Raw genomic sequence first — 20,973 nt, 5'->3', positions numbered from 1 at the left:
TCTGATTCTAGAATGGAAAAGACTTTACGCCCCATTACATTTTTCAGTAGGGAGATGACACATGTTGAGAGGGGATATCACCCATGCATTCAGCAACTTTTGACCATTTATTGGGGTTTAAGACAAACTGAAAACTGAAAAAGATGGCAAAAAGGCAGCAAAGGAAGGAATGCAATTGTATCCTACAGAACACCTTTCTAGTGTACCAGATAAAACCACTGCAGTACATGCCATACAGACATTTTCAGTTCAGAATTTGCAACATGATTTGCTGATTTGATTTTTCTAACTCCATGAAGAGTTAGAAAAATGTACTCTTGTAGGAGAAAGTCCAGGGCAATATTATGCAAAATGTTTTGAAAACGGTTCTAGTCTTCCTTATATACCGTACCAACAGGCATGGCAGTTAGTGAAATTTAATCATCAGGTATTGAGACATTTGGGTACACAAACGTTATGTCCCATTGTAAAGAACAAGTACTGGCATCCACAGTTAATAAAATCTGTGATTTAGTGCATGTTGTCTGCTTAATATGTTTGCAGGTTAATGCTCAATTGAAAAAAACTTAGTTACTATGGGTAACTCCAGCGGATGGACCTTGGTATGCCATCTAAATTGACTTTGCAGGTCCATTACCCCCAGCTAAAGGTGGGTACAGGTATCCTCTAGTGGTAGTTGATGTTTTTTCAAAATGTGTAGAAGCAATTCCTACAAAAACAATGATGGCTAAGGCTACAGCAGAAGCCTTATGGAAAAATATTTTTTGTCATTGGGGATGGCCACGAGTTATCAAATCTGATAATGGGCCACTACAATTTGTCAGTAAACTGATGAAAGCTTTGTGTGATTTGCTTGGTATCCAGCAATGATTTCATGTTCCTTACCATCCCCAGTCTAATGGGATAGTTGAAAGAATGAACAGGACTCTTAAGTAACATCTTAAGAAAGCCTGCTTGGAAAAAGGCGTAAATTGGGTAAAACATTTTCCTGAAATCTTACTGGGTGTCACAGCAACTCCACACAGTAAAGCAGGGATCTCACCTTTTGAAGTCATGACACATAGAAAAATGCCTGTACAACTGCCATTTTATCCTACTGTTAGTACAAACAGACCATTATTCGAAATTGCACAGCATCAACAATGGTTAAAAGATATTTCTGAATTGTTTCAAAGCCTATCAGAAATGCAAGCATTCAAATTACAGTCAAACGATCCTGTTATGCCAGAAGAAAACCTTCCCTCTGGGACACAGGTACTGATCAAGATGTTCCAGATAGATGGTCCATGGGATAGTAATTGGCAAGGACCTTTTGAAGTAATTGCTCAGTTAGAACCTCTAGTGTACAAAGTTAAAGGAAAAAAAGAGCAAAATAATTCTTGTTCATAGAGATCAGTTGAAAGTCATTAAGTGACTTCATGTTTTGTGGGGTTTTTTTGTAGACTCATGGCATATGCCAAGTCTGAAACAGTTGAAAAAGCATCTATCAAAACAACTTTTCAGATTAATACCACTTACGTGGAAAGGTTATATTATTGTACATAATGAAGTTTCTGTTTATTATTGTACTGACTATACCCTTGGGGTAGGGTATCAAACAGGAGAGATGCAAGTTTGGAAAATAAACAATGACAATAATACTCTAAAGCTAGGTTGGTGTGAATGCTCAAAGATAAATCTTTTTTGTGGACAAAGACAGCAGGACAACTTCACTTGTCGATCTAATGCTAATTGTACCTTTGGGCATATAATAGTTCCCAATAATGTTACCTTTTGGTCCGCGGTTATAGGTCATTATTACATTCGACCAAATAGTCCTAAAGTAACCCTTGAATATGATTACAAATTTCTATTAAATGTTGTCAATTTCCTATATTTTATTTGGGAAAAGGAAAAAATTCAAAGAAATATCCACCATCAACACAACGGCTAGTCTTCACTTATGTGAAGAAATGTGGTAATCATACCATGCAGGGAATTAGTATTTCTCCCAATAATATGAAAGTACAACTAAATTTTACTACTGGAGTTTCTGTAATATGTACTAATACCACAGTCATTACAGGCAGCATACATTGGGCATATCTTCTATCAATATTAACAGGTAAACCTACCTCTGTTCATAAAGACCATTTGGCTAAAATCCCTTCTACCTGTAAAAAGGTAGGCAGACAGTATCAAAAGGTTGTAGTACATTTTAACATCACATTCCCGGATACAGGCAGGTGCTGATATAAAAGGTAATGGTATGATACTTTGCTAGGAAGCCTAGGTACAGGCATGGGAGCTATTAATGCAGCTAACATTGAAATTCTGACTATTCGATTAAAAGTAGTGGGGGAAGATATCTCTCAGATTGTGCATTTACAAGCATCTTGGAATCCAGAAATATGGAAGGCAAACCTGCAAAATATAAATTATCAGCAGCAATTTTTAGACAATTATGATGCTATGCAGCTACATCAGTTGAAATTTGATGGCAACATGACAATTTTTGTAAACTGGACAAAATGCACAATACAATCTTTGTATGTGGGAAATCAGAAAAATAGAGTACAAACTGAACTTATGTTACAAAATGAAAATGTTTGGTGACAATTGTTTAACAAATGGATACCTGATACCTATTGGATTAGGTTGTTTACTGAAGTAACATACTGTACTCCACAATATTGTACAGGAAAGTTTATGCATTATAATGTTACTGATACAACTATTATGTGTCAATTTACTGTGTTACCTATGATATTTCTCATACCAGAAGGGTATGAGTATTGGTTGCCACAATTTGAAGGTAATTATATAGATATGAGAGGAAAAACACATAAAATCAAGTATTATACACAGACTCAAAATGGACTAATTTGTGGACAGCATTCGCCTGTCTATGAACCATGCTTACTGTAGCATTCTGTTAATTTGTGTGAATGGACTATTATGGCTTCTACTTTTCAAATGTTTATAGAAGTGGCTCCTCAGTATATTTGCCTGGTTACAGATCAAGACGTTGGTCATAATTTAAAATTAACTTTTGTTGGATGTTTATCACGTGTTGATTTCCTTAAATGGAATAATAAGAGCTATGTGTTTACTGAACCCATAGAAGTGAATATTTCCAAGAACTGGAATCATGGCTTAATACAGCTTCCCAATATATCTATATCTTTGGATAATTTAAAAACCATAATGAACAATAATAAAATCCTCACAGAGTATTTGGAAAAAAGAAATAAAAGTATTCTGTATTATGAGGCATTAAGCATCATTGCAAAAGATAAACTACTTAGTTTGGCTGAAAAGACCAAAAAAGACACTGCTCACAACTAGTGGTATATCTTTATTGGTTGGTCAAAATTATGATAAAAATCTGTTAAATTGGTTGATGCATCCTGTATTAGTAGTGTTAGGCATTATAGTCATACTAACTATCTGAAATTGCTACATAAGTTGTCATTTGCGAAAAACTATATTATAGAGTTCAGCAAATCATGATGGTTAAGCTGAATAAACTGTAAAAGGTTTCAATGTGCACCATTGAAGAAAAAAATGAAAATGAGCAGTCATTTTCTGCTTTTTAAATAAAAAGTGGGAATTGTGAGAGTAAAGAACAGGTTAAAATGGATTTCTGTGGATTTTTCTGAAAATGTGAAATAAATGTTCTACATTTCAATTTGTAGAGTGCACTCAGCTTGAACTCAGTTACCTAACTTGACAAAACTATATAGCTTGGCATTCATTGTTAATAAGAATCAGAAGTAAAATATTTTATCTCTTATAAGCTATGCAGCTTTGTGTAAAATTATTATCTACAAGCAGGTCAAGATGAACTCTTGTATGCAGCTGTGTCTCGTCAACATGATACTCAAGATAGGCCAAGGATGAAATGAGTTATTCTTCAGGAACAGAATGTTTAAAATATGGAAAACAAACTGTCAGCAGACCAGCTTCAAAGGAAATACTTATTATTCTGGCAAGTTCTTTAAACTGCTGATGCAGGCAAAAAATAGGCTATAAAGATTGGGACTTTTTCTTTTGTATCAGAGACTTTGATTATTCTATTCTTGCAGACCTAAAAATGTAAGCTGAAGTACGTTTTTGATGTATATATCTTTCATTAATAAGCTAGATGTAAACTTCATGTGCAGTAAATGAATGTTGTAACAGCAGAACTGTCTCAGTGTCTTCAGTGAGTAAAGGTACAGACTACCATGAAAAGCGTAGTATAACTTTAACAATGTTACTTATAGATGTGCCAATGTTTGGGGTTGGGGTACCAGTTTTGCCTGTTTGGAGAATTTTATTTATGGCAGCTCAGAATTTTTGAGGGATAGCTTTGTGCTTAGTGTGTATATTGGTTTAATGTTTTTTTATCTGTTCTTATTTTTTTTGCTTTATTTCTTAAATCAAATAATTGTTGCCTATTAGTATTAGTTGTGTTGTCACGCCAAGTGTCTCATGCTTTGTCCCTTTATTTTAGTAGGAGTTGGGTACTTTTGGTTAGCCAGGGAGCAAAGTTGGATTTTGTTTGAATCATTTTTGGGGGGCAAATTAGTTAAGTATGTTTAGAAATGTGGAGTTAAAGTAGTCTACTGCCTTGTCTAGGGAAAAGCTAAATAGGGGGCCCAGTTACACTGATTTAGTGCTGTTATTAGTTCTTCTGCTCTAAATTTTGTTTGTAGCATATTTGCTTGAGGGGACTATTTTTAGTGGGTTTGAGTTGTTGTTTCAGCAGAAATGAAGGGAGGTGGTCACTTAGGGTGTCAGATAATGTATCAGAGAATTGTGTCATGGATGGGTGAGTAATGAGAATCTAGTCTAAAATGGGTTCCTTTTGGTAGCTTTGTCAATTCTAGTTGGGGTTTGGACGATCTGAGTAAAACCATGTACGTTTATATGCATAGTGGGGAGGGGTGAATTTGTTAAAGTCCAGTCAATATTGAAATCACCTAATATGAGTGTTTCATGGGGGAGGGATTCTGATGCCCAGTGGGTTATGGATTCTAGTGCATTTATATTGTCCCCAGGAGGGATGTGTGACCCTAATATGTTAAGTTGTTTATGCGGGTTAATTTTTACCTTTGTGAACAGGGTTTCAGTGTTGTTGAAAGTAGGGATGTTTATGTTAATAAGGTCTACTGTAACTTCTTGAAAAGCAAGACAACACTGGCTCCTCATTTGGATGTGCAGTCTTTTCTAAGTAGGTTGTATCCTGGTGGGAATAATCCATTGTCTTTGTTATGTGGCTTAAACCATGTTTCAGTGAGAAGCACAATATCTGGGGAATAAAAGGATAGGGCTATGTGCAGTTCATCAGTTTTGTTAAACATACTTCTAATGTTGATGTTGAGAATTAAGAGGTCAGCAGGTTGTCTAAGGGGAGATAGGTTAGTTTTGGTTTGATTTACATTGCCTATGGAGTAAGTTGAAGGACCAGGATTTGGATGTATGTCTCCACTAAGTATTAGTTGTGAAGCAATGTTCACAATACACTGGAGATATTTGGAGACAGATAGGTTATATTGTATGGAAATGCAACCTTTAGTAGAGTTATGCAAAATTTTAAATGTGGTTAACTTTAAGCTAGAGTGATTGTAGACTGCTGAAGAGATATGAAATGATATTTGGGTGGCTATAATGGAGTAAATATGGGTAGGTGTTTTACTGTATAGGTTGGGGTAGTGCTTATTTTGTATGAGGTGAGATGTGTTAGTAGTGACAGAGTTGTGATATATAAGGCATATAAGGAGTGCACTTTGAACTTGCTGCAGTTTAGTTGAATGAGGGGGAGTAAAAAAAGGGAAAGTAGATTAGGTTAGGTTGGAGGGAGGGATATAGGTTTGAGTTAGACCTAGTACATGTAGAGGTAATTGTGGGAGCAAATCTGATCTTGTAGTTTAAGTGGATTAATGTTTGTGGGTGTAGTATAGGTCCTTTGTTTTCAGATTGCTTGGTTTTCGAGGTGACGTTAAGTGTGGTTAGCTATAAGTTAAATGAAAATGCAGGTGGGTGGGAATGGGGGTAGGTTAGGGGACCATAGTAGCCCGAGCATTGTGAGGGGGAATGGAGTGTGTAGAGCCAGCAGCAAACCAGTGACTACAGAAACAATCAGTAAAATGCAGCACTGGTCTTGCATATTTAAACTGCAAGTAGAGTAATAATAATTTAAAATAAATATAGAGATTTGTTGTTAGGTTTATCTACTTATTCCTTTTACATTGGCTTGTTTTAGAAACAGGTTTTACAAAGTTCTTTAAATGTTGTTTCTAAGGCAGGCAGTAAAGTGGACACGTCTGCTAGATAAGTAGTGGAGGACAAGGGCAGGGGAAGATCTGAACCGACCCAAATATGTGTGTGCCCCACACAAGAGGCAATATTCTCTGGGGCGGTTGACTGGCTATTTTTTATTGTCTCAGTGGAAGGCCCCAGTCATCAGATGGCACTAGCTCCTAAAACGATTGGACGATGTTCAATTATATTCTTCAAAGCCTTGATAACACTAATAATGTAATGCATGTCATTTCTGAGTAATGTGATACTTGTGTTCTCTAATAAATTCACTACTGTACTCACAGGAGCATTCGATAAAGGTTGTACTAATTTTCCCTGAAGTTATGAATGATAAAACATACACTGACATTATTTATGACAAAACATATTGATAAAATGCAAATGCATGATTAGATTAGGGTTGCAAAAATGGCTTTTGAGCATTGGGTGAACAAGTCAAATTCCTTATTGCTTGCAGGAAATAGTTAATTCACTTGTAAGACATTCTTACAATCCTGAGCTTTTTGACCAAGGAAGGTTGCCAGTTTAATTACGTTGATATCTGCTACTCTGTGACTGTAATCAATGCCATACTGGATATTTAAAGGGTATGTATTTGAACTCTTTAGTGCTAGCTTTACAAAGAGTTTTCTTCTCTGATGTTGAATGAATGGTGTAGTTTAGTTGTGGACACGTTTAGCAGCCTGCATATATCTATCTTCCCTCTCTAGCATCTATACAGCCCCTCTGCACTGTGCTTTTTGTAACTCTCCAACTCCCTTCCTGCAACTCTACTCCCCCTTATGCTCTCATGCTCTCTGCAGTTTCTTCACCTCCTTTCCCTTATGCAGCTATATTCACCCTCCCCATCTTCTTCCCTTTCCTGCAGCTGCATTACCCCATCTACATTGGTGCCCTCTATAATTTCCCTTCCCACAATTGTAGCTGTATCTCCCTTCAGTACTGTTGTCTCTGTGACTACACCTCTGTGCTCATGACCTGTGTAACTCTTCCTCCTCACCCTCCAGATGTACACTCCCTTCTGCACTGCTGCCTGCTTTAACACACTCACTCTGCACACTGTAACACCATTTCTCTTTCCTGCAGTTTTATACCCCTTCTGCTATAGTGTCCCCTGTAATGACCCCTACTTCAGCTCTCTGTTCTCCTTTGCTGTGGTACCCTGTGTAAATACCCCAGCCCTCTCCCTCATGGCTGCACTTCCCCTTCTGCAGTTGTGCCATCTGTAATCTCCCCTTCTGCAGCTGTATACCCTTGTGTGCTGCTACCCTCTGTACCTACAACTTCACTCTTCTTTCTGCAGCTATAAATCCCTCTCTGCCCTGGTGCCCTGTGTAACTGCACAGCCAGCACCAGTGCTGTATAGCCTGCAGTATATTAAAAGAAAATTCTAAAGCTTGGCTCCATGTTAAAAGTGAGAAATCCAAAAGAGGGATTCCTGTCCTATCTTAATATGGAAGAGTAAAGTCTGAAACTCTCAGGCTTAATATATGTTCTTCCAATTTCTTAGTCACACCTCTGCAGGCATGTGGATTTTAAAGCAAGTCCTTTGTATTTCAACAGTCTGCCACATGTCGACTCTCAGATGGAATTGTTTACAGAGTATTTCACTGAAAAGATAAGGAAATGAAAGCTCATTGTATTCATGCAAAATAGATACTACATTCAATTCTCATCAGAATATCTTATTGAGCATTTGTTCATCTCCAGATTGAGAGCTGGAAATGCCATGAGTCTCCCGCACTTTGGTACACTACACTACAGTGTGTATACACAATGGGTAGGGCTTGTTGTGCTTCATGTATTAATGCAGTCTGTTGCCAGCCTGAGTTCCACATCCTCCACATTATCATCTGTTAGTAGACAAGCCACTCCATGGAGCTGTCTAACATTTTCCAATGTTTCTGACTGCCATACATCTCTAATGTCTATTTGAAAGACAGAACATGTACAATAGATTACCTTAACTAACTTGAAAAGTTTATCACAATGAGCATTGTTAGACAGTTTTTTCAAGAAAAACAAGACCTTAAGAATAGAAAAATAAGAAAAATGAGCAGCAAAACATATGAAGAGATAGTGGGAATAAATGATCACAGTATGAATGAGTTACTAAATTCCACAAAGTCATTACCCAGTGCCACATGTTAACTCAGTTATGTCTGGTCAACTTAAAGACAGCTATATAATAAAGCTTTCTTGCACTCTTTGCACCTGTATATGAAAGGTGCTTTGTTCAAATTTCTTTGGCATACTCTCATAAATGTCCAGGACAATATGCCTGTAGTCATAACTATAACATATTGTTAGAACTTGATCCTAGGTGTAAAGATAAAAAAAAATCTGAATTAACTGTAATGGCAGAACGCTTGCTTTGCATGGGAGAGGTAATGGGATCTGTGCCTGCATGTTCTGTGCTTGTGGGTTGGGGCATGGCAAAATGTTAAGGTGTTTACCTCACAAACACAAAATACAGAGTTTGATTCTTACCTTTAAAAGGAAATTGTATAAGCTTAAAATGCTCTGCAAGGGCAGCTAGCCAGTACTTACCTATGAACAATTAAAAAAAGAATTATCTTATGAGTAAAATGTAATGAAAAATACATTTCTAAAGTCATTTTATGATATTCTGGTTGTGAGACCAGCAGAGTGAAGGTCATAATGACAGGTGGGCATTTTGTAAAGGGTAGCCAGCCCATTTCATTAAATCCTGATATATCACAAGCTACCATGATATGCGGCAAACTGCAAGGGAATGAATCTCACTACAATCCCTGTTGTGCATGTTTGTCATGCCTTGAGCAACAATAAACAACCTGCAGCACAGAAGTAACACAACTGATGCCAACAGTCATAATGCAGGTGGAATAAGTAATCAACATATGGCCACCTGGGGCCAGGAAAAAGGTCACTTGTCATTTTAGGATATTTTTTGCAATAAACTGGCTAAGCAGCAGAGGAAACAAGTATTTGTGGTTGAGAGCTACATATATTACCTGGAATGCAGCACATCCAAATGAAACTACTGGAAATGTGTCCATGAACAGGAAAATAGATGCAAAGACAGGGATATAAGAGATGCAAAGACAGGGATATAACTATCAGCAGGAAGATGCCCAAGAGTGGCTGATGTACATACTGCACCAGCACACATTGGACAGCACTGTCCCAAAAGTAGTGGAGTGATGCTACAAAATGTCTGACAGAGCAGTGTTTACTACTGATGATTAAGTAAAGTTATACATCATGTCATGGAGAGGGCTGATGCTGATTTGGTGCAGGATCTGCCCTGACATGCCACCCTATGTCATGCTATAACATAGGCATGACAGGTCCCCCAACCCACCACCCTACAGGAAATTACAGATGATATTTATTCCTTTTACATTGGACACTTTGTAGTCTACAGACCAAAAAGCACACATGGGGATAGTGTTGTTTTTGCAATTGAAAACAGGACCAAATGTGGAAGACCTATGGAAGTCTGCCATGCTACTTGCAGATGAGATGTTCCATACATGAGACATGGTAGGCAAGTGTACACCTGCATGGTGATTGTACTGCCTTATGGCATGATGGCTGGAGGCTACATATGGAGATATTCATACAATGGTGTGGGACATTGGGTTGGAGAGTAGTCATATGCTCATTCCAGAGTATGTCATGCTTGTATTTAAAAAGGCAGCAATCAAAGTTGCATGGAAATGATTTCCCAAGGTGATGATTAAGGGCTGCCTTTTCCATTTTGCACAGATCAGCCAACAACAGAGATAGCAGTATGACCTAGAACCCCATGTATGGGATGTATGCTATCTTTGACCTCAGTCTATGGATGTTCATGGCTCTTACATTCCTGTCTCTTGATAAGGTCATCCTTGTCTTCCTGAAGAATACCTGGCAGTGCAAGGGGTCTTACTACTTTAACAAATCAACATTATGTGATTAATAAGGCATTGAAATGCCATTTTCAGTCTAAAGAGGAGAAACAGTTGCCATTATTCTATTCTCTAAGATTCTGGAATGTTGCAGAGCTGAATAACCCAGATATGCCTCACACCAATAAATAGGTGGAGGCATTGCACCACTGACCCCATAAACTATTGCCATGGCCACATTTAATGGTATCCCAACTTCTTTGTCTCCTGCAGCTGGAGCAGAACCTGATTGATGCCTGATGTGAGGGGACACCCATATCCCCTCCAAGTGAGGTGGTTGGCAAGGAACAGTCTGCTAGAGGTATTTTCACACCAGACTAAGTATGCACTGATGTGGTATTTACTAATCACTGGCACATTAACACCAGTTCTTGTTCTCCATGGGTATACAGCACCAAGCACACACATGTCCTAGTCTTTCAATAATCAATACTAAAGGTTAGCATTTTAAATATGTAAACATTGCCCATCCTGTACAAACCCTTTATATGATTTCTGTCTTGCTGCTGCTCAGCCTCAAGTAACATGACACCTATCTCCAAGGCAACCATTAATGATGAAATATATTATGAGAACACTTTTGATATGCCACAACTATGTATGCATTAGCCCACAGCTCTGTTTGGCTACAGTGCCTATGGTGCTACTTTCTGTGCCATTTTTGCACCATTGCCAATAGTCCAGGGACCTCATAGCCAGATTCCTATCTCATGATACATTTAAATAGATAAAAATCCCACTTGTATAAGGACTGCAAGAACCTCATAACAATAGTGTAATATTTATGTTTTGGGTCATTTTTATATTTGCTAACCTGAATGAAACTGATAGACATGCCCTTATTTTAAACTCAGCCTCCTGAAAATGTTACAGTTTGACAAATGCTACTATTTCTACATTGATTTAAATATTCTTATAAAATTTTCAGAACAAAATACACAGATACACAGTTTTATGCAATTATTCTCATGAACTAATATACCCAAATGTATCTGAAATCTATGGCTATTAGCAGACATGCACAAAAAATGTTTTTTTTAACCATATTTACTCATTATATTCGAACATTCGAGTGATGCCTCCAGGTGCATTTGTAGTTAACTCCTACTGATGCCTCTAGGCATCAAATACTGCTCGCTCATATTTGCATCAATAAATCTAAAACATTGCTATGTACAAAGTTAAAAAAAATCATTTTAAAGCTTACACAATGGCAAACTCAACTGTATTAATATTAGGGTTGCCACCTTTTCAAATGCCCAAAGTGGAAAATTTTTTGAAGAAATGTGAGATTTTTGCGAGACAAGACATACCCACGGCTAGTACAAAGGACAGAACTTCACTTTTTTGCCAAAATGAAAGCTTATTTTTGTAGCATTTGTGCTGCTTATGCTTTTTCATATAATGTTTATGTGTTTCAGATGCAAAATAACTGTTTTATGTAACTATTAAGGAAAACTTAAGAAATATATTTTTTCTTAAAATCTCAGGGCATTTGCCATTTTTTTAGTTTTTTTCACAGGACACAACTGCCAAAAGTGGGACTGTCCCTTGCAAAGAGGGACAGGTGGTAACCCTAATTAATATTTGACCTCTGTCTAGTTCAGGTAAATAGATATTAACTGTCATTTTTATTATATTAATTTATATAGATATAATTTTCACATTTTTCTAAATATCTCAACAACCAAGTAACACAGACAGAACTCCTTTGTCTCATATGAAAGCTCTCAGCTACATGAATAACATGCTGTTGACAGTATGTGTGAAACTTGAGTGGTTGCTGAGATATTCTAAGTTGTTTACAAAATATTACAAATGTGGCATTTACTTCTTCTTCTTCTGGCTTTTCCCGGTTAGAAGTCACCACAGTGGATCACCTGTCTGCTCATGATTGGCAGTAGAGTTTTTACAGTGTCAAGTTGCCAACCTATTACGGAAGGCACACACACCTAGGGCCAATTTAGAGTCTCCAATCCACCTACAGCATGTCTTTGGGATGAAACCAGAGCACCCAGAAAAAACCCACATGACCACAGGGAGGTCATGCAGACTCCACACAGAAGGCACCCCAGCCATGGATCGAACCAGGAGAACCTCTTGTTGTGAGGCGACAATGCTAACTGCTGCACCACTATACCTAAAAATTACTACCCATAACAAAAACGTTTGTGCTGAAGAGTTTGCCATTTATACTTTGTTCATAACCCCTATGGTTCCAGAGATATGAGCATTTGTTTGAAATGTGAGGACATAATTTGATTATGTCAAAAGGCTTAGGCTCTGCCCACTGGAAGTTACAGTGCAAACTTCCTGAGCTCTGTTGGAGTGAATGAGTTAAAATGAGAGAAAGTGTCACTTTAATTAGCATTACTTTTTAGTTCTGATATAATAAGAGCATGCTAAAATATAATTCTGATATTTACAAAGTTCTTTTCTCCCTGTTACCTGCTGACCATTAAACTTAGCTAGCAATCAATCTTCCTTCATCCTTTGGGTGATAGACAACTGCTTAAGCTATCATGCAGACAGAACATATTGTTTTGTAGTAAATAGCAGACAAAAAAAGTGAAAATACATAGGTCAGTGGTTATACCGGCCAACTGCTGGAATTAATTATTTTACTAGTATGGCTGAGCTTCTCTGCATTTTTTACCTGACTTTAAAGAAACAACTAGAAGATGAGAAACCGTCTGAGGTTCAACCTGTGAGGATCAGAGTTCCTCTATAAGATATCACTGTTGGTGAGTTCTGACAGCAGTCATGTCCTTTTGGGGGGAATTCCTTCTTCTTTGAATTGGTGCAACTGTGGCAATTATACTACGTATAGGGTGTAGGGGGAGCTTGCCCCTCACAGTGAACGGGAGGGGTGCAGGACGGCTTGTCTTTGTATAAAATACTTTAAAATTTTTTTTTTTCTGTCATTTTTCAGTGAATACAGTTTGAGGATTCCAATGTATTTAGTTTAATCTGCTCATAGTGGAAGCCTACAATAAGTTATGGATAATAGGAAATGCAAAGTAGATATGAGAATACTCCAGTCAAGGTTCCAGAAGATGACTATACTGCAAGCATATTATGCATTTGTAAAGCCTCCCCCATTAAATACCCACCCCTATCTATGATGATAGAACAGTGACACATCTAGATACATGTCATGCATTTTTAACATGTGTGATAGGTCTGGTATGCATTTAGCAAATTAGAACAAACTGTACATTAAACACTTCACTGGCATGGTATGCATTTAGCAAATTAGAACAAACTGTACATTAAACACTTCACTGGCACTTTTTTCCAACACATATATTTTATGAATTCAAGTATAGAGTTATTATTAAAAAATCAGCATTTGTTAAGCCAAAAAAAAAAGTTTTCCAATGCTATTACATTAAATATGGTTTCCTATTCCACATCAGGTAATCCATTACATACATAATCAACACTGATGAATTTCAGGAAGCATGGCTATAGTCCATGTCAGGCTACAATGGGAAAATTTTAAACTAGTAACAACTAATGCATTTTGCATGAGCACAAATTGCAAATGTTATAATTCAGATTGATTCTGCATGATGTCCTAATAATATCAAAATGAAAATTGCTGAACTGATTCTTTTAGAAGCCCCAAATGTAAAATTACTGAACTGAACTGAATCTTAGAAACTGTAAATGTAAAAGTACTAAAAGTATTGAATAATTAAACAGAGAATATGACTCCTATTAAAACAGAAAGGAACTATTCCAAGTCAAGAGACATGAAAAATGAAAACAGCTACAATATCTTCTAGATTAAAATGAAGCTAGAATTTTATTGACAGAGCTTGAACTAAGGTTTACATATTAATAAATGGAAATGTGGCAGAACTGAATGGTATGCATGTCTGGAAGGCATTTTAAATTTAAAATTTAAATTTAGTTAGCCACGCTTGTGGCATGTGTAAAGAATACAGTTTCTGGAAAAAAAGTTGTATGAAAAAATATTGCAAACCAGAAGTATTAGGATGGATACAATTTTAGTACTGGATTAGGAAAATGTGGCCTTAGGTAACAGAATCCAGTGTAAAACCTAGGCATTTTTAGCTTTAAATATTGTCTCTAAGTTTAATGTTTTTTTTTTTTTTTTCTTTAAATGGCTTATACTAAAAGTGAATTCAGGTTCAGAAAGAAAGACAGTTTAAGACTATTGTGATTTTCTGTCACATGTCTCATCTGTAAGTTGCATAAACCGTATTTATTTACTACTTTTTTGTAGATTCTGGCACCTGTAGTTCTGGTTATTCTGTAATGATTGTCCCAATCCACACAACTTCTCACATCTACTTCTCTTTGGGGTCCTATAATTAAAACATTACAGATATAGACCCCACGTAGAATTCAAAAGACTGAAATGGGTCTTGTATTTTTGAAAAAGTTGTTTTTCTCATGTTGCACAAGTGTCTGGTACTGCATTTTGTTTGCTCATGATTCCTATAGTGTAAAAAAGACACTAGTTATTGGCAAAGGAATCATACTGCTGAAGCTGTTGCCACAGAAGAAGAAAACTGTGATACCAACCATACAAATTAGAAACTGGGTTTCTTGGTCTCTGCTTGTGTTGTATAATGGTATAGCAATGTAAACACTATAGGTAGTGCAAGGGTATAGTCACAGATAGGTGGGGAGCATAGGTCTAGCTGGGCACTTAGTAACCTGAAAAGGTTGTTTTAAGGGTTGATATTTTAACTATTTTGTATGATAAAAAGAAGCCTATAATATATGTATATATATATATATATATATATATATATATATATATATATATATATGATACTGAGCAGCACATGGTGTCAACAAAAGTTTCTTTAAGAATAATTTTAGATAATTATCATACATTTCAAATAAAGCTACTGCCTTTCTTTACCCCATTATATTTGTGTGTGACACATATTTTCAACTGAGTGAATGATCTGTGAGTATACCATTCTCATCGATGGCTTATGTACTGCAAACATGGGTGACTACAGGAAAAATGAAAGGGAGGGATTGGCAGACAACATCAGTAAAATGCATTGGCTCCTGTGTGATAGCTTGAAACTGCAAGACTCAAACTACATATTGGTGAAAAAAAAACATTATTCTTCTGAGTAGCAGTAACTCCCTGGTTTTGGTCTATTGCTGGCCATGTTCTTGGCAACCCAGTGTACACTTTATATTATGAATTTGGAAATAGCCAAGCTATAATAGTGTGGTTATTTCCAAATTCACAGTATAACGTGCATGATGGAGTGTTAGTGCTACAGCCAGAAAAAAGACTAACTTAATAATGGACTCATAAAATATAGCCTTGTCACAAAAGCTTAAAGAATGTGGATAGCTGTCCTGGTTATGTAAGGCCTTCCAGTATCTATATCCAGAATGGACTGTGTACAGGCTATACTACAGAGCAAGTCTTTGGCCTTGCACTCCAGGCCCCTTTCTGCCTATTGTCTGAGTAAACCAGTGTCTTTCATTGCCCCTTACCCACTGAAGCTGCTTTTCACACATAAATATTGACACAATTCCCAGGGAAGACTGCCGGAATTCTCCAGTTCCCCATAGCTTTCTTCTTAACATGGTAGTACTGCCACCAGCCTGGCCAGAGACTGCCAGCTTCCTGTTGCTTTGATTAAACCAAATATGAAATTATACACAATAATATTTTCGTTACTATCAGGCCCAAGGTATTTATCTAAGTCAAGATGGTAGCCACAGCGTGTTAACTTACAGAAGCAAATGTTAAATCTCTTCTTAGATGATAAATAGTAATAACAAAAATATGATAAAAAGACCAGCCACAAGAGTTTAAAAGTGAATGAATAAACTTTACCTGAACAATAAGGAAATCAATGCAGTTACAGATTAAATATGCATAAGAATAAAAAGTGTGTGGAATGTTAAAATGGCCTTCAGTTCCACTAAACAGAGTATGTACAGAAAAAAAAGTCTGGTCTATAGTTAACTAAAAATCCTAGCTAGCTCTTTACTGAGGAATAATCAAGTTCTCTGTTCTGAGTTAAAAAAAAAACATATAAATATACATAGGCAGAACTTTCACAGATGGGTCACCAGTTTCTCTCAACCAATTACAAGACATAACAAAGACCAGTCCCTAATATGCATACATTGCAGTTTATCTGTTCTTATCTCTAGACCCCATTCCATCATTTGGTACAGAAATACAGGTCTAGTTACATTACATTAAACTACATTAAAAAAGAAGTCATTACACTGTGCCATCCCTCCCCAAATGCAGAGGAGTTATTACATACATCTCTTTCTCACAGTAGAAGTAGCTAGGCCAGTTATTTCACCTGTAAAGGATAAGGGCTTAATTATATTAGCTCTCAACAATAGAAACTACCACTATGCAGTATGTTACATATATATCTTTCTGTCTGCATTTCAGTGTCTACTTTATTTTCACAGTTTGACTAAGCTACTCTTTTGAAGTAGACTGTAATTCTGTTATATGACCTGCAGAGGAGATGCAAGAAATTATATTTTACATTTCCAGCCCTGAATTCATGGATTTCCCTTTAGAGGTTCATAGGTTCATTGCTAAGTACTAGGCTAACTACCATTGTGGGCCATTTTAAGCCTAGCCAAATCCCTTTTTGTGCTTCAAAATTAACCTACCCTATTTAGTTGTAGATTGGCCTTACCCATCCTATGGTTGATAATTATGTATTACACCTATGGAGAATAACTGGGATTATACCATAGAAAATTTGAGGGGACCCATGTATGGGATAAAGCATTTGTTTTTTTTTGTTTTTTGTGTCTATCAGTAGTACGGGGGGGGGGCAGTTCTGGTATACATTTTTTGCTTCTTATCTATAATCTAAGAATCTAAGTTGTGCTGGAATATGGATAGGGATGTATCATGTTTTATGTGGATGGGGAGTCTGTTCCATAGCAGCTGTATCTTTTTTCTAGATATACCTGTCCCATTCTGTTGATGTTACAGAAGAGGTTTAGATCCCTAGATCAATTTTTTTTGGTTTTAAAACAACAAATAAACAAATCAATTACAAAACAAAAAATTAACTATTTAAATAGGTCCACAGCTGATCAATACATCAGAGTTATACATAGCAACAATTAATATTTTTCAAGCAGGTCTTTAAGTCTGTGCCTAGATTTAGCCAAGTTTTAGTGATTACTTTAGTAATTATTTTACTTTTTCTGGCTATAGCAAAAATCGACCAAAGTAGAGGAATTATCTCAGAAACTGGAGCATTAAACACAACTAAAGATTTTGAAGAATTGCATCTGTCTAACCATAGAGCTTGAATAAAGTTATTAATTTCTTTCTAAAAAGGGGAGATGACTTTACATTCATATACCATATGTGTACAGTCAGCTATTATTTCAGAATCATATCTCCAGCATTTAATTCTATTTGATTTATCCATAATTGTAATTTTGTTAGGAGTGACAAAAGCTCTGTGTAAAAATTTCCAAGTGAACATTTTCCAATATAATGAAGACATATCCCGGATTCACTCATCTTCCATGGAGGACTAGCTTAGTCCTGCACGGAAGTGCCCGTTTAGGAGCAGGATGGCAGCGCGCCATGCATATTAATAAAGGTGCGCTGCCTGAGCCCCTAGGCTTACACGGAGTGTATACAAGTGCAGGGGGCATGTCTGAGAGCAGAGCTCTCAGAATAAACATGCCCCTGCAATGTAAAACAGCACAAAGTGGTAAGAAATGAGTGAGACCGCCCATAGGTGTCCACATATCCCCACCAACAGTTCCCCATGTGTACAACAGCAACAGTACATTAAAATGAAATGAAGAAACACATGTATTTATTTTGTTTAAAAATTTGAGTACAGCTAACCGTAGGTGCACAGGAGTGCCCATCACTTAGCTACAGTTAAAGCAGTTTAAAAGGCTGAAGAGGACAACAAGGAAGATATATGCAAACAAAATAACACAACAATAATGTAGTGGGCAGAGCATTTGCTTAACAAGCAGGCATTCCCGGTTTGAGTCCCACTGCAGCACAGTCTATTTTACATGGCAAAGCACGTTATAACCAATAGTTTTGTTGCAAAACCCACTAAATAACACATATTTATGAACTGGAGTACTGCAGGAAATGCACATGTGAAGTATCAGTGCCATAATGAATAAGGCACTAGTAAGCAGGTTTAAGCACAAATAAGCAGTAGTAAGCATAAGTAAGCACAAGTAAGCATGTTTAAGTGCGTATGTGTGGGGGTAAGCACTGCCTACACAGATTAAGCAATGTGAAAGCTAACTGAGTATAAGAAACTGTAACTGGAAGGTAGCAGTGCTTACCGCTGCACAAACACGCGCACACCAGCTTACAACTGCTGTAAAGTGCCTTAACCACTCAGTATCCAATGGACTGTGTTCTACCCAGCAACAAAATAAACAACCTCTACAAGGCTTGAATCGAAGACAGTCACACTAGTTAACCACTAAGCCATCATAGCAGTATACATGACTGAGGTTTCAACAAACAAATCCTCACCACAGGAAAATCAAACTGAACATGTGAAAAGAATCTATGTGCAGTGTGATGTATAACCTGCTAAATAACATAAATATGTGAACTGGAGTACTGCAATAAGGCCAGATGTGAGGTGTAATTGTAATAAAGTGTTGAAGTCCCCAGGACCCCATACAGTGTACGTAAACATGAATCACAGATACCAGACACAGATATAGCATGTAACAAATAATAAATCAATGCCAAAAGGAAAATATAATGCTAATTAAATATTAAGCAATGCTAAGCATTGCACAACTCAGCTTACTTGGTGTAAGCAATGTGTAGGCTGGCTAACTCAATCTGACCAGTGGTATACCCCTTTAAGCAATGCCAATATTAGGTAAGCAAGTGTGCCCATAGCTTAGCCTTTTCAAAACTGTCCATTCACAGGAAATCGGGCGTATGTAAACCCCACAGGCAAGAATACATCCCATAACTGGTTGCAGCTCCCTACTGTCAGCAGAATGGCTGGAGTTGGGGAAAGCACTCAATTTAGAGCGCAGAGCTGGGGCACCCAAGTGTCCAGATACATGGTATGGCTCCTGGTAAAACAACATGAGCAAAGACTACTGCAAGGCCAGTACCAGGGCTCTTAGTCTTGCCCGTGACCTCACCAGTGCCACTGGTATCCACTGTACTGGCAAGCAGGTCAGGAATTACCATGCTGACCTGAAGCGGTGGAGGGGGGATCTCTTGGAGCAGTGGATCCAAGAATCAAGGCAGATGGCCAATGCCCCAGCACTGAGTAAGTTCCCATTCTACTACTTAGATAATGATAGCCTAGCTTGTGTATACTATGGATAGGTACTGGCTAAATATCACTGCATTTCTCTGACAGCTGCAGAAGAGCAGGCTGCGAACCAGCAAGCCCATGCTGCTAGGCTGCAAAGGCTGCGTCACAAGGCAGGTTAGTAATACTCCTGCATGTACTGTCATAGCAAATAAATATAACAGTTCTAGAAAGTTTTGTACCAGTATAAAAATGTATTGTGTATGGGATGTACTGAACAAACTAGACAATATGGCAGGAAGAGTGTCATATAGGTAGTGTGGAAATAAAGGTGTAATATCTTGTTAATAAAAGTATAACCCCTGGTGTGCTAGTGTACATTCTGCTTTCATATGTTGTTGTAGTGTTGCATTCTATAAATAGTACTGTTGTATTAAGCAGTGTTACCCACACTGCTGAACGCAGATAAAATGTGTAGGAAGTTCAGTATAACAATGTTAGAAGTCCCAAGAGGTCATTTATATTGCACGACTGAGGGAGACCTAGACAGAAAACACTTGAATGCTTCACACCCTTTCCCTGATAGCACTGTGATATTGACTGTAATAATTTTACCACACACAGCAGGGGGTTTGAATCCCGGGAGTGGTAGTAAGTTGTATGCATAATCATACCCCACAACTGTACAGAGTTTGTGAGAATGTTCAGATAGAAAGCTGTATGCAGAATTAGACCCAACAACTGTACAGAATTTGCTAGAATGTTCAGATAGTAAGCTGTAAGCATAATCATAACAATCAACTGTACAGACTGTGGAAGAATGTCCAGGTAGTAAGCTGTATGCATAGTCATAGCCTTCAACTGTTCTGATCTATCCAGCATGTCCAGATAAAGCAATGTAGAAGCTAAATGAGTGCAAAAAATTGTAACCAGAAGTTAGCAGTGCTTACCTCCGTGAAAACCCACTTACAGCTGCTTTAAAGTGCCTTAATCACTCTGTATCCAATGGCCTATATTCTGCCCAACAACAAAATAAACAGCCTCTGTAAGGCTCAAACCTAGGACCATGCACAAAGAGATTTACCACTAAGCCATGCCAGATACACATAAATCTGATGTCAGTAGCATAACATCCAGCCCAGTCATGCAAAAGTACAGAGAATGTATACCATGTAGATGTATGTGTGTGTAAATATATTAATATCTAAACAGATACTACATATCTATCTATCTATATATATATATATATATATATATATATATATATATATATATATATATAGTCAGAAATATATACATAGATATAAATATATATGAACATATATACATGCAAATGCCGACATCCATGCAAATGCCGACATCCACACATATATATGTCAACACCTATATGTCCACATATACACAGCAAATTGCATATATGTAGGCAGATATATATCTCCGTAGGTATATACGGACATAGTTATAAATATGTA

The sequence above is a fragment of the Protopterus annectens genome, chromosome 4.part1 (assembly GCF_019279795.1).
Source record: "Protopterus annectens isolate FY-2018-M chromosome 4.part1, PAN1.0, whole genome shotgun sequence".
In the NCBI taxonomy this organism is placed as follows: domain Eukaryota; kingdom Metazoa; phylum Chordata; order Ceratodontiformes; family Protopteridae; genus Protopterus; species Protopterus annectens.
The sequence above is the reverse complement of the archived record's forward strand: the minus strand, read 5'-3'. Positions refer to the sequence as shown.